Here is a 12,321-nt window from a genome sequence, read left to right on the forward strand (position 1 = left end):
TACAAATAAAGAATAACTTATTGGGTAAACGTTATCTACAGGGTGGTCAGAAACTGTCTGCAAAGCTTTAAACGGTGCTGTAGGGGAAACTGTGCTGAGAAATAATTGTCCAGAAAAAATTTGATACATTGCGCCGTTTCCGAGGTATTTAGAACTGAAGTAGCCAATCAGGCCGTCGTCACACTCACACATTCAAGTACTTCTACGCGCTAAAATGCTTTAATGCACAGACTTGTAGGTCCGTGAGTCACCACTTGTTAACATACACATTATTAGTTAAAATCGGCCGTTTTTGGAAACTCTTACTTACATTTGTTCGATTTGAGGTAACCAAACGTAGAACGCGTTGGGTACAAAGTCTCCGGCAGACGGCTTGAATCTGCGGCACGATTATCTGATTGGCTAACATCAATGCTAAATAAATCGGAAACGGCGCAATGCATCGAAATCTTTTCTTGCAATTATTTCTCAGCACAACCTCCCTTACAACAACCTTACAAGCTTATAAGACTGTTTCTGATCATATTGTGTACTGTGGAGGCCGTGTGTCCTCAAAATGAGCTGTTGTACATTCATAATTACATCGAAACCAGATCAAAGACGACTTTTTTTCAGAACTGACATAGATTGCTCGAATGCGAGTATGCTGACACCAATGGCATCAAAGCCACAAACGGTAACTTCACCCATGTAAGAATTTCTGTTGTATAAATGCCACGACACAGCGAATCTACGTTGGTAAGTTTAACTAACACACTTTAATATGCTGGACTTATCACACCTTACCAGGTTTGTTTGGAAACGCCGGAAAAAATTAACTAGATATTCTCTAAGCCGACAAATTCCATTAAATTACTAGCTGCGGCGAAAAAGTCACCAGCGACGAAAATAGCAGAACACATGTGTAATTAACAGCTTCATAGTATGCCACGCTCAACCTACCTTAATACTCAGGAGTAAAGCACTATGCACGAAATAAACTTCGCTCATTAATTAATTGCGCATAAGCCTATGTCATTTGTTACCAGCTATTCACTTCCTGCGCGACTTTACTTAGACGCCGTTGCTAGCCCTATATGAAGAATAGAAAAGTTTATTGTGTAATCAAGACCGAGCGACACTTGGCGCATGTCCGTCCGTTTCAGCCTCCGAGCCGCGTCTTGTCTGACAATGGTGTGTCACCCCACTACTCATGATAGCTGATGACATTGACATCCAACACTTCAATTGACAAGATATTAATTTTACCAAATATGAAATCTCCCTCTACTTTTAATAGCCGGCCGGCGTGGCCGAGCGGTTCTAGGCGCTTCAGTATGGAACCGCGCGACCGCTAGGGTCGCAGGTTCGAATCCTGCCTCGAGCATGGATGTGTGTGATGTCCTTAGGTTAGTTAGGTTTAAGTATTTCTAAGTTCTAGGGGACTGGTGACCTCCGATGTTAAGTCCCATAGGGCTCAAAGCCATTTGAACCATTTTTTTCTACTTCTAATAATATCATTCTCTACGACTGACTGACATGGAGATGAACTCTAAACGCTACTTTAGCAAATAAAATTTAAATTATACTGCTGTTCCCTTGGGATGGGTCAGTTTATTTACTTGTCTAGTGACTCCGAATTCAAAAGGTGTACCCCCTGAGAACAACGTCTTAACTTTTATTTCAGGTCCCTTTTCAGTATCCCTGTATCTACTGCGCCATTGGCATCCAGATGCTGAGTGTTCCACGCTCCAGTTCTCTCAGGAATCAAAACTCGCTGGCAGTATCGGGAATCTAACATGGGTCTCGTGCATGGCAGTCGGCCGCGCCAACTAATCAGCAAACAAGGCGGACCAATCCCGAAATGTTTGCAACTGTTTTGAATGTGTTATGTTTTGTTCAGTGTATTGCTCCTGGAGCGAATCGTCAGGTTGATACATTGCACGTGACTATCAGGTCATTGGATTTAGTTTTCTGCACATACGATCAGTTATATGAATACACTCTATGCTTTTCATAAAAAGAATTGTCAGCAGAGACTGGTCTGCTAATATGTGGCTAAGAGCTGCCACTTTCCCAGTGAGTATTACTGTATTTGAATGGTACACATTTCGGATGGTTTCAAATTTCACCCAGTAACTATCGTAGCAAGAAATAAAATCTAATTCAACACGATTCATATGCTGAAGCGAATTTTTGATAATGGAAGTTGATAAAGACATACCTTAAATTAACACATTTAGAAGAATGATTGTGTGGAGTTTTAGCTATAGACAATGTAAACGATATTTTGGCCCAGATAGATGCATTACTTTAGAAGGTTTTTCTAGGCTGATGACGGATACTTTCGTCATAAGGAAAAAGGTTTAGTATATAAACTATAAGACAAAAAATAAGTAAATAAATAAAAAAGCAACGATGCAACACTAAGGAATTATTCGAGTGCAATGGACTTCGGTAGGTGTAATGTCAGCTTACAGATAAACAAATGGCTACAATTTCATAAAAGTTGGATTATTTATTCCAGAAAAAGAGATGACATTCTTAATCAATAACGCGTTGGCGAACCTCTGGCCCTTATGAAGGCGACCTTGCTCGCCAAGGTGGAGTTTGGCAAGCATGAAACCAAACAGCAGAAAATATCGCCTTGTGCCGACTGCCATTTTTTTAAGTTAAAATAAACAGCCGAGACCGCAATAATATTTCTTTATCGACCGGTTTCGGCTTATGTACAAACCACCTTCAGAATATTTTGGCCCCTTATGGCTGGTGCTGACAGCTCCTCGGATTTCTCGTGGTACCACGATCCGAAGCAATGTTTTTCTCTGCTATCTTCATTGAACTTGAGTTTCTAAACAGCAGCTACGTCTTCTTTCAGCTTTATCCCATTTTCAAAGCAAAACAATGAAACGCAAAAGGATGGACAAATGTACAATTGAAAATCACGAAATCTTCCTGTTCCTAAAACATCGAAAGGGTGAGGGAAAGGTGGAGTAAAGTAACCATAGCTCATTTTTTCCCTTGAGCAGTACTGCTGACTGTCGAGTGGTCTGCCACGCGGGGTAGCCGTGAGGTCTGAGGCGTCTTGCACTGTCCGCGTGGCCTCCCTCCGTCGGAAGTTCGAGCCCTCCCTCGGGTATGCCTGTGTGTGTGTGTGTGTGTGTGTGTGTGTGTGTGTTGTCCATAGCGTAAGTTAGTTTATGTTAGATTAAGTAGTGCGTAAGCTCAGGGACCTTTGACCTAAGCAGTCTGGTCCCATAAGATTTTAGTACAAATTTACTTTTACATTGGTCTAGTGGTCAGACTACTTCTAATACATACCATCATAGTTGTCAGTGAGTTTGACACTGGGATCTTGTTCCTTTTAGCAAAAACTTCTGTGATTTTCAATTTTATTATGTACTGCAACTAATTACTGTTACTCGTGTTATCTCTCTTATACACAGAGGAATGATTTTTCATATTATCCACGTTTAACCAACATATTGTGGCTTAAAAATGCAGTTCCTTGCTGTTTCTTTCGGCATGATTGTTTCACTAATGCTGACATGGCGTCCGATCGAAAGGGGGAGGGGAGGTGAGTGGAAAACGACACTACTTGCTGGGAAAAATGTCCTAGTTGGCCTTGTATCCCAACAGTTAATTTTAATCCGTTTATCTCAAGAAGAGTAACTTACGCCCGTATATCACGCATATTACCACAGATTGATTTATAAATCATTTTAAATACAACGCTATCATCTGTCTGCCGTTTTCAAGGACTTCGAATTAGACAGTTGATTAGTGTATTCTAACCGTGACTCTTCTGTTACAGTTACGATTAAAAATGGTTTTCCGTACAGTACGGCATCAGGATGTCCAAAAAATGTGCTCGAAAATCAGAGCAACGTACATGCAACCTTCTGCCGTGGAAAAAAAAACCGTTGCCATTTTCTGCAGAAATTTAATGTTCCACTCAACATGCTGAAAAGGATAGTTGTATGGAAAGTATACTCAGAGGTGTTTAAAGGAACATTAGAAGGTTAAGGAATGTGTTCATAAAAAAGGTATACTTCATTATTTTTTAATAGATTTACATTAAAATACGGAGTTTGGCATATTAGCAATGCAGTAGGTAAAGCGGAACACAAAACACATCGTTTATACAAACCACATGGTTTTTACTATACTAATCTATACGAAAATGTCATCAGGTACTATCCACACTACATAATGTAGCTCGGAAAAGAGACCGCTACGTAAACCTTCAGGAATGTGTGTAAGGTTCTTATATAGGAGTTTTTCTTTCCCTTAAAAATCTTGGTACGACAGGTTACACATTAATATGTACATTCACAATGTGTAAGCAGAAAGGTTCTATTAATGACCATGGTTTGGTAAAAATTCAGTTTCCCTTAGAATAGGCATGTTACCAAACAGTCCCTTGTAAATATTCGAGAATGAAACAAGAAGTCAGCTTACGACTTCGATTCTGAAGTAGCAGCTTACCACAGCGCTTTATCCCACTGTTCTTACAGCTTTATGGGACATCAGCTTGCTATTCTACGACTGTTATAAACTTCGTCATTTTATGACGAACCACAGGGGACTATAAAACAGTCTAATAGCTAATTAAACTACGAACTCCAAAGTTCCAAGAGCTAATGTAAGGCACTGATGCTCAAATAGTTAGAGCCACTGAAAGCTGCCAAAAGCAGGAGGTATGAAGTTTTTGCGAAGGACGTAACGGTGTTCAGAATGGATAGGCTAAACACAGTTGGTGGTGGCGTGTTTGTTGCTGTTAGCTGTAGTTTACCTTGTATCAAGCTTGAAACAGAGATTTCCTGTGAGTTAGTATGGCTAGCGGTCTTTCTTGGCACCTGGAAGAAAATAATAATTCGATCCTTTTACCGACTTCCCATCTCAGATGATACAGTTGCTAAAAGACTGAAAATTATAGTGGGTGGTGTCTTCCATTTACCCTCGATATGTGGCAAAAATACATGTTTAAATCCGCAGGTACGCATTGAACATCTTCCTAAATTGTAGTAAACGCATTCATTGAAAATTATTTCTAGCAGATAATTCTTGAGCCCACTCGAATAGTAAATCTTAGTGAAAACACACTTGACCTCTCAGTGACAAATAATTCTGAGGAAATAACGAGCATGTAAATGGAAGCAAGGTTTAGTGAACACAGGGTTGTCGTAGCGAGACTGAATACCATAACTACCAAATCTTCCAAAAATAAACGAATAATATACCTACTCAAAAAAGCAGATAAAACTTCGCTTGATATCTTCCTGAAGGACAATCTCCGCTCCATCGAAATTAAAATTGTAAGTGTAGATCAGATGTGGCTTGGATTCAAAGAAATAATATAGACAGCAGGGAGATTTGTATCACATAAATTAACAAACACTGGAGTAGATCCCACTTGATACGCAAAATGGGTCAGAACACTCTTGCAGAAACAACGAAAAAACCATACCAAATTCAAACGAACACAAAATTTCCTAAATTGGCGACCTTTTACAGCAGCTCGAAATTTAGCGCGGACTTCAGTGTGAGATGCTTATAAAAGTTCCCACAGACAAGCTTTGTCTCGAAACTGGCAAACAATCCAAAGAGATTTTGTTCATATGTAATGTATGTAAAGTATGCTGGCCGAAATACGCCATCAAAGCCTCCTCTACGTGACCGCAATGACTCTGCTAAAGCAGAGTTACTAAACAGAGACTCAATAAATTCCTTCAAGAAAGAAGACGAAATAAATATTCCAGAATTCGAATCAAGAGCAGTTGCCAACATGAATAACTTAGAAGTAGATACCCTCGGAGTAGTGAAGCAACTTAAATCACTTAATAAAAGCAAGTCTTCCGGTACAGATTGTACACCAATGAGGTTTCTTTCATAGTATGCTGATGGAATTTCTCCATACTTAACAATCGTATACAACCGCTCGCTCAACGAGAGATCAGTATTCAAAGGTTGAAAAGTAGCACAGGTCACACCAATTTTCAAGAAAGGCAATAGGGGCAATCCTACAAATTACAGGCCCATATCATTAACGTCGATATGCAGCGGGATTTTGAAACATATGTTGTGTTCGAATGTTATGAGTTACGTCGAAGAGAACGGTCTATTGACACACGGAGTCAAAACTGAATTAGAAAACATCATTCTGGCGAAACACAACCACTGTTCACTCACACGAAGTGGTGAGTGCTGTTGACAAGGGATTTCACATCGATTCCGTACTTCTAGATTTCCAGAAGTCTTTTAACACTGTACCTCACATGCGGCTTGTGATAGAATTGCGCACTTACGGAATGTCATCTCAGTTATGCAACTGGACTTGTGATTTCCTGCCAGAGAGGTCACACTGTTCCTAGTAATTGACAGAAAGTCATCGGATGAAGCAAAAGTGGTTTCTGACGTTGCCGGGATAGTGTTATAGACCCTCCGTCGTTCCTTCTCTGTATAAACGATTTAGGAGACAATTTAAGCAGCGGTCTTAGGTTGCTTGCAGATGATTCTGTCGTTTATCGTCCATTAAAATCAGAAGATCAAAACGAATTGCAAAATGCTTTAGATAAGATATCTGTTAGGAGCAAATATTGGCAGTTGACCCCAAGTAATGAAATGTTTGAGACTATCAACATGAGTCTAAATCAGTAAAATATAAAGACTGTAAATTCAACTAATGAGCTAGGAATTACCATTGAGAACAACCTAAATTGTAAAGAACACATATAAAAGTTGTGGGAAAGGCGAACCAAGGACTGCAATTTGTTGGCAGAACACTGAGAGGGTGCAACAGATCTACTATAGAGACTGCTTACATCGCGCTTGTCCGTCCTCTTTTAGAGTCCTGCTACGCAAGGTGGGATCCTTACCAGTTAGGATTGACGGAGTACATCAAGAAAGATCGAAAAAGGACAGTAAGTTTTGTATTATGGAGGGAAAGGGGAGAGAGCGTCACGGACATGATACAGGATTTGGGGTGAACATCATTAGTTGCGACGGGATCTTCTCACGACATTACAGTCACCAACATTGCCTGGTGAATTTATGTTGACGCGACCAACATAGGAAGAAACAAACATCATAATAAAATAATAAAAATCAGTGCTCACACGGAAGGATGCAGATGTTAATTTTTATCGCGCGCTGTTTAAGATTGCAATAATAGAGAATTATTCTGAAGGTGGTTCGATGAACCCTCTACCAGGCACTTAAGTGTGATTTGTAGAGTACCCATGTAGATGTAGATGTGTACTGCAGCAGTATTTTCAACATTTATATGCAAACATGTTAAAGTGGTAACACTCAACAGCGTACGCATATGAATCATCAGCTTAAGGAATGGGATAGAGCTCTACCCTTTTTAGCGGAAAAATTAATTTTTCTCTATCGTTTTCACATCGTGAGCTCAACGTGTTTAAGTTCTATGACATGGGCCAAAAATTTGGGGCTTCTAGAAGAAGATGTCAAATAAATTAGTTGTGCATGCATGTGCTGGACGTAATTCGTCTGGTGGTTAGCCCGATATAAACTACGAGGTGCCTTCAAGTTCTAAGGCCTCCGATTTCTTTTCTAATTAACTACTCACCCGAAATCGATGAAACTGGCGTTACTTCTCGACGTAATCGCCCTGCAGAGGTACACATTTTTCACAACGCTGTCGCCATGATTCCATGGCAGCGGCGAAGGCTTCTTTAGGAGTCTGTTTTGACCACTGGAAAATCGCTGAGGCAATAGCAGCACGGCTGGTGAATGTGCGGCCACGGAAAGTGTATTTCGTTGTTGGAAAAAGCCAAAAGTCACTAGGAGCCAGGTCAGGTGAGTAGGGGGCATGAGGAATCACTTCAAAGTTGTTATCACGAAGAAACTGTTGCGTAACGTCAGCTCGATGTGCAGGTGCGTTGTCTTGGTGAAACAGCACATGCACAGCCCTTCCCGGACGTTTTTGTTGCAGTGCAGGAAGGAATTTGTTCTTCAAAACATTTTCGTAGGATGCACCTGTTACTGTAGTGCCCTTTGGAACGCTATGGGTAAGGATTAGGCCCTCGCTGTCCCAGAACATGGACGCCATCATTTTTTCAGCACTGGCGGTTACCCGAAATTTTTTTGGTGGCGGTGAATCTGTGTGCTTCCATTGAGCTGACTGGCGCTTTGTTTCTGGATTGAAAAATGGCATCCACGTCTCATCCATTGTCACAACCAACGAAAAGAAAGTCCCATTCATGCTGTCGTTGCACGTCAACATTGCTTGGCAACATGCCACACGGGCAGCCATGTGGTCGTCCGTCAGCATTCGTGGCATCCACCTGGATGACACTTTTCGCATTTTTCAGGTTGTCATGCAGGATTGTGTGCACAGAACCCACAGAAATGCCAACTCTGGAGGCGATCTGTTCAACAGTCATTCGGCGATCCCCCAAAGCAATTCTCTCCACTTTCTCGATCATGTCGTCAGACCGGCTTGTGTGAGCCCGAGGTTGTTTTGGTTTGTTGTCACACGATGTTCTGCCTTCATTAAACTGTCGCACCCACGAACGCAATTTCGACACTTCCATAACTCCATCACCACATGTCTCCTTCAACTGTCGACGAATTTCAATTGGTTTCACACCGCGCAAATTCAGAAAACGAATGATTGCGCGCTGTTCATGTAAGGAAAACGTCGCCATTTTAAGTATTTAAAACAGTTCTCATTCTCGCCGCTGGTGGTAAAATTCCATCTGCCATATGGTGCTGCCATCTCTGGGACGTATTGACAATGAACGCAGCCTCATTTTAAAACAATGTGCATGTTTCTATCTCTTTCCAGTCCGGAGAAAAAAAAATCGGAGGCCTTAGAACTTGAATGCACCTCGTAAGAGGTACTCATTAAAATTTGACACTTAGGAAGTGGAACGTTGATATCTTGGATTTGATACTACACTAATCGCGTACCCGTGCTGGGAGCGTTCCGTCTGTACTCACTTGCTGATCAAAGCCTATGTTTGTGTGTACGCTTTGCAGAACGTGTAAAATACCAACCTGTGATTTAATGAAGTCGTTAAGCATACATCAACTAATTTTAAATTTAATTGAGGCTTTTAAAATAATAATACTTAATTTTTTAGCAAGTCTGAATTTCTTATTTGAAGCTATTAAGAAAAATTTAAAATTATCTAACAAACTAAAATCTATAGATTCCCAGGTCACCCAGACGTTTTTGTAACTACATGAGATGATGACATAGTTAGTCACCCAAGTACGAGTAGATACTTAAACTGTGACACTACTGTACAGTGTCGCTAATTGATATTGATTCAGTTTTCTACCAGTATTTCGTGGTTGTGACTCTGTCAGCTTGGTATGAAAGCTTTGCGTTTTTCACACTGGGTGGGCTCAGGCTCATCATTGTTGGCAGAAGGCAGTCTGTGAATCTCATTACGGGAAGCGAGCGTCCCCAGGGGATGGGCAGTTTTCGTGGAAATGAGGCAGCAGCCTGCTTATTGCTTATGTGGGCAGACCCAGCACCTGTCTTGCTAAGGATTGAGGACGCTGTCTCCACCACTTTTGTCGCCGGGGATTAACTGAGTAACACATTTTTACAGTCTGTAGGACCATCAATGAATGAGATACTGTGACACTGCCCGGCCTCTGTGAGAAAGTGGGTTGATTTAGCTTCAAAAAAACTTAGGTTAATCCAGTCGGATGTGACACCCTGCCACCACTCTTGGCACGAAGAAAACGACCAGTGCAGCAGACGCTGCTCCAGGGTGACGCTAACCTCGTATAAGTTGAAATGTATTTTGTACAACATAAAGGGGGAAGTTCCTGCTGTGTTTTTCGTGAAATAAGTGATATTCTCATCTGCCATATTGACAATCACATTTAGTCGTCCCCTCCATAAAAAGAGTTTCAAAAGTCTTCGGTTAAGGGCGAGGAACGAAGATTTGTTGCTTCCATACATCACCCCCCCCCCCCCTCCCCCGACTGGTGCTGAAGGACGCATGCTTTCCTGTCTTTGAAGATACGTAAATGCTGCATTCGCAATAGTGAGATCCATATTCTGAGCATCTACCTAATTAATAGTTGTGCCTTCCAACTTGAGTTGCCTATTTGACTATAATTTGTGATTTTGTGTCATTAACTTTTAATTCGTGAGCTGCTCAGATAAAGATACCCACTTAACGTTTTTTCATGATGTGTTCAATGTAGTCTCTCGTACCTCCATATAGTTTTAGCGAAATTTTATGCCGATTGAATCCATATATTAGAGAACTTTTCTCCGTAGAACAAATAAAAATCTGTTATACTCAAACTTGTTTCAAATTTATAGATACTTCGTTCTACAACTGTTTCAAGATCAGGCGACCCACTAATAACAAATAAAACCTGTTGTACACCTAATTTTGCTGTTATCAGTGTGAGAATGATACATAGTGCAAGTGGACAAACTAACGATCAGATATTGTTCAGCGATGGTAACGAGCACTGCACTCACTCGTTTTAAATGATTATAGATTTCTTTATTTTACAGGGAAAGGTGAGTCACTATGCCCTAGGATTGTAGGTTTCCTGTGTGTTGTTTCATTACTGTTTGGGTTACGACCTTCCAGCGTTCGGACGTAATAGCCAGCAATAGCAACGATATATCATAACGCAGGTCGAGGGATCACTGCCCACAGAACATAACGGGGAGGATGCACAACTTCCAAATCCATACTTTGTTTAACAGCATAAACCATGTTGTGTTATCAGATTAGAACAAGTAATTACCTTTTTAGTGCATTTGAAATTACAATGAGCTGTTGAACCACCTGAGTGTATGAGCAAATGAATATGGCATGTACGAGAAGTGGGATTCTATCCCCACAGACTTTGTGGCAGTTACACACATGGAGAGAGGCTAATTCTGAAACAGTTAATTATCTGTATTCTACTAAGATAAGATCTATTTCAGTCCTTCGGGTGACATGATATGTTCGTTTCTTTCTTTCTTTTTTTTTACGTCTAAGGTATATGTTTTTATGTAATTACATTTACATTGATTTCGGAACGTGGACTGGTCCCAAGAGAGGGAGTGCAGGTCTATGTAAACCGAAATGTGACGCTGCAATGAGATATTTTTCGAGCGCTTTGGTAGTAGAAGGGAAATATCGCGTGAGTGTGGAGAAGTCCATTCGACAGAACTAACGTAGTCCGAAGTAAGAGTGGTTCCATTAGGAACATGAATTTTCGGTGAGAGTTTATGACCATTCGTGGATGTAATTTGCGTACACCCATCTTTGTAGAATATGTTGGTTGGGACGTCGGCTGGACAGTTTTAAGTGACCAGTACACCTTCGGCCATAAAGTTTGGACTCTTCATTACACTACCGATTTCGATGTTACGTTACATTGTCATCAGGCCTCAGCAGTCGGTAGATGCACGGAGTGATCACGTCGTTTCATCAGAGATCTGCAGACACCGGTTTTTTTTATTGTGGTTCCTTAACTGAGTCCATGAAATTTTATATTATCCAATTTACTAGTGTCATGTGGTCTAATGGCGAAGTAATTTAACATCGAACTGGTAGGCTGACAAAGAGTTAAAAATTTATGGCTAAAGGTGTGCAGCTGTTTACTTTCAAATCGTTGATGACGTCACCGAAAATTTCGCAAGCTATAAATGACGCATGTCAGTCATAACTGCAAACTTTCAGAATACACAAGTGATTGTATGGGTAGCACTTCGAGCATTAAAAACCATTTACCTTGCACTTTCACAAAGTGATGAAAAATGTGTGTGGGTGTATTTTTGTTTAATATGGTACGGTACAATACAGCATCACTGGTCTTTCGCGGTCTATCTGTGTAGGTGCGGGAGTAAATTTAACCACACGGCAATGACGGCGTGCCAGACTTACCGCTAGGCAAGGTCGGAATCCGATTCCTCTGGGATGTTTAGAGGAACCGGATGTCGATGCCAGCGGAGTGGTTCCTTCAGTATTAGGTTCGAGTAACAAAATAAACTGGCAGCGAGAGAGAGAGAGAGAGAGAGAGAGAGAGAGAGAGAGAGTTGGAAGTGTGAACGGATGAGCAAATACAGTGCTTGTATTCGTTCGTTCATTTTTGAACCTCTATTCTATGACGCACTTGGCAGCAGTGACAACATGAGACAGAAGGTTTAATGCAAGAATATTTCTTCATTTAATAATTCTGCCATGCCTGGAAAATTTAAATCCCTACAAAAGAATAATACAATAAAACGCGCCGACGTACACTGTTGTGTAATGGAGCTTTTCTTAGCTTACGAACGTTATACGTCGTTTGAGGATAGACCGAGCTTTTGGAGACTCAGCAAAGTGAATTCTTATTATG

This window comes from Schistocerca cancellata, chromosome 3 (assembly GCF_023864275.1).
Source record: "Schistocerca cancellata isolate TAMUIC-IGC-003103 chromosome 3, iqSchCanc2.1, whole genome shotgun sequence".
Lineage (NCBI taxonomy): Eukaryota > Metazoa > Arthropoda > Insecta > Orthoptera > Acrididae > Schistocerca > Schistocerca cancellata.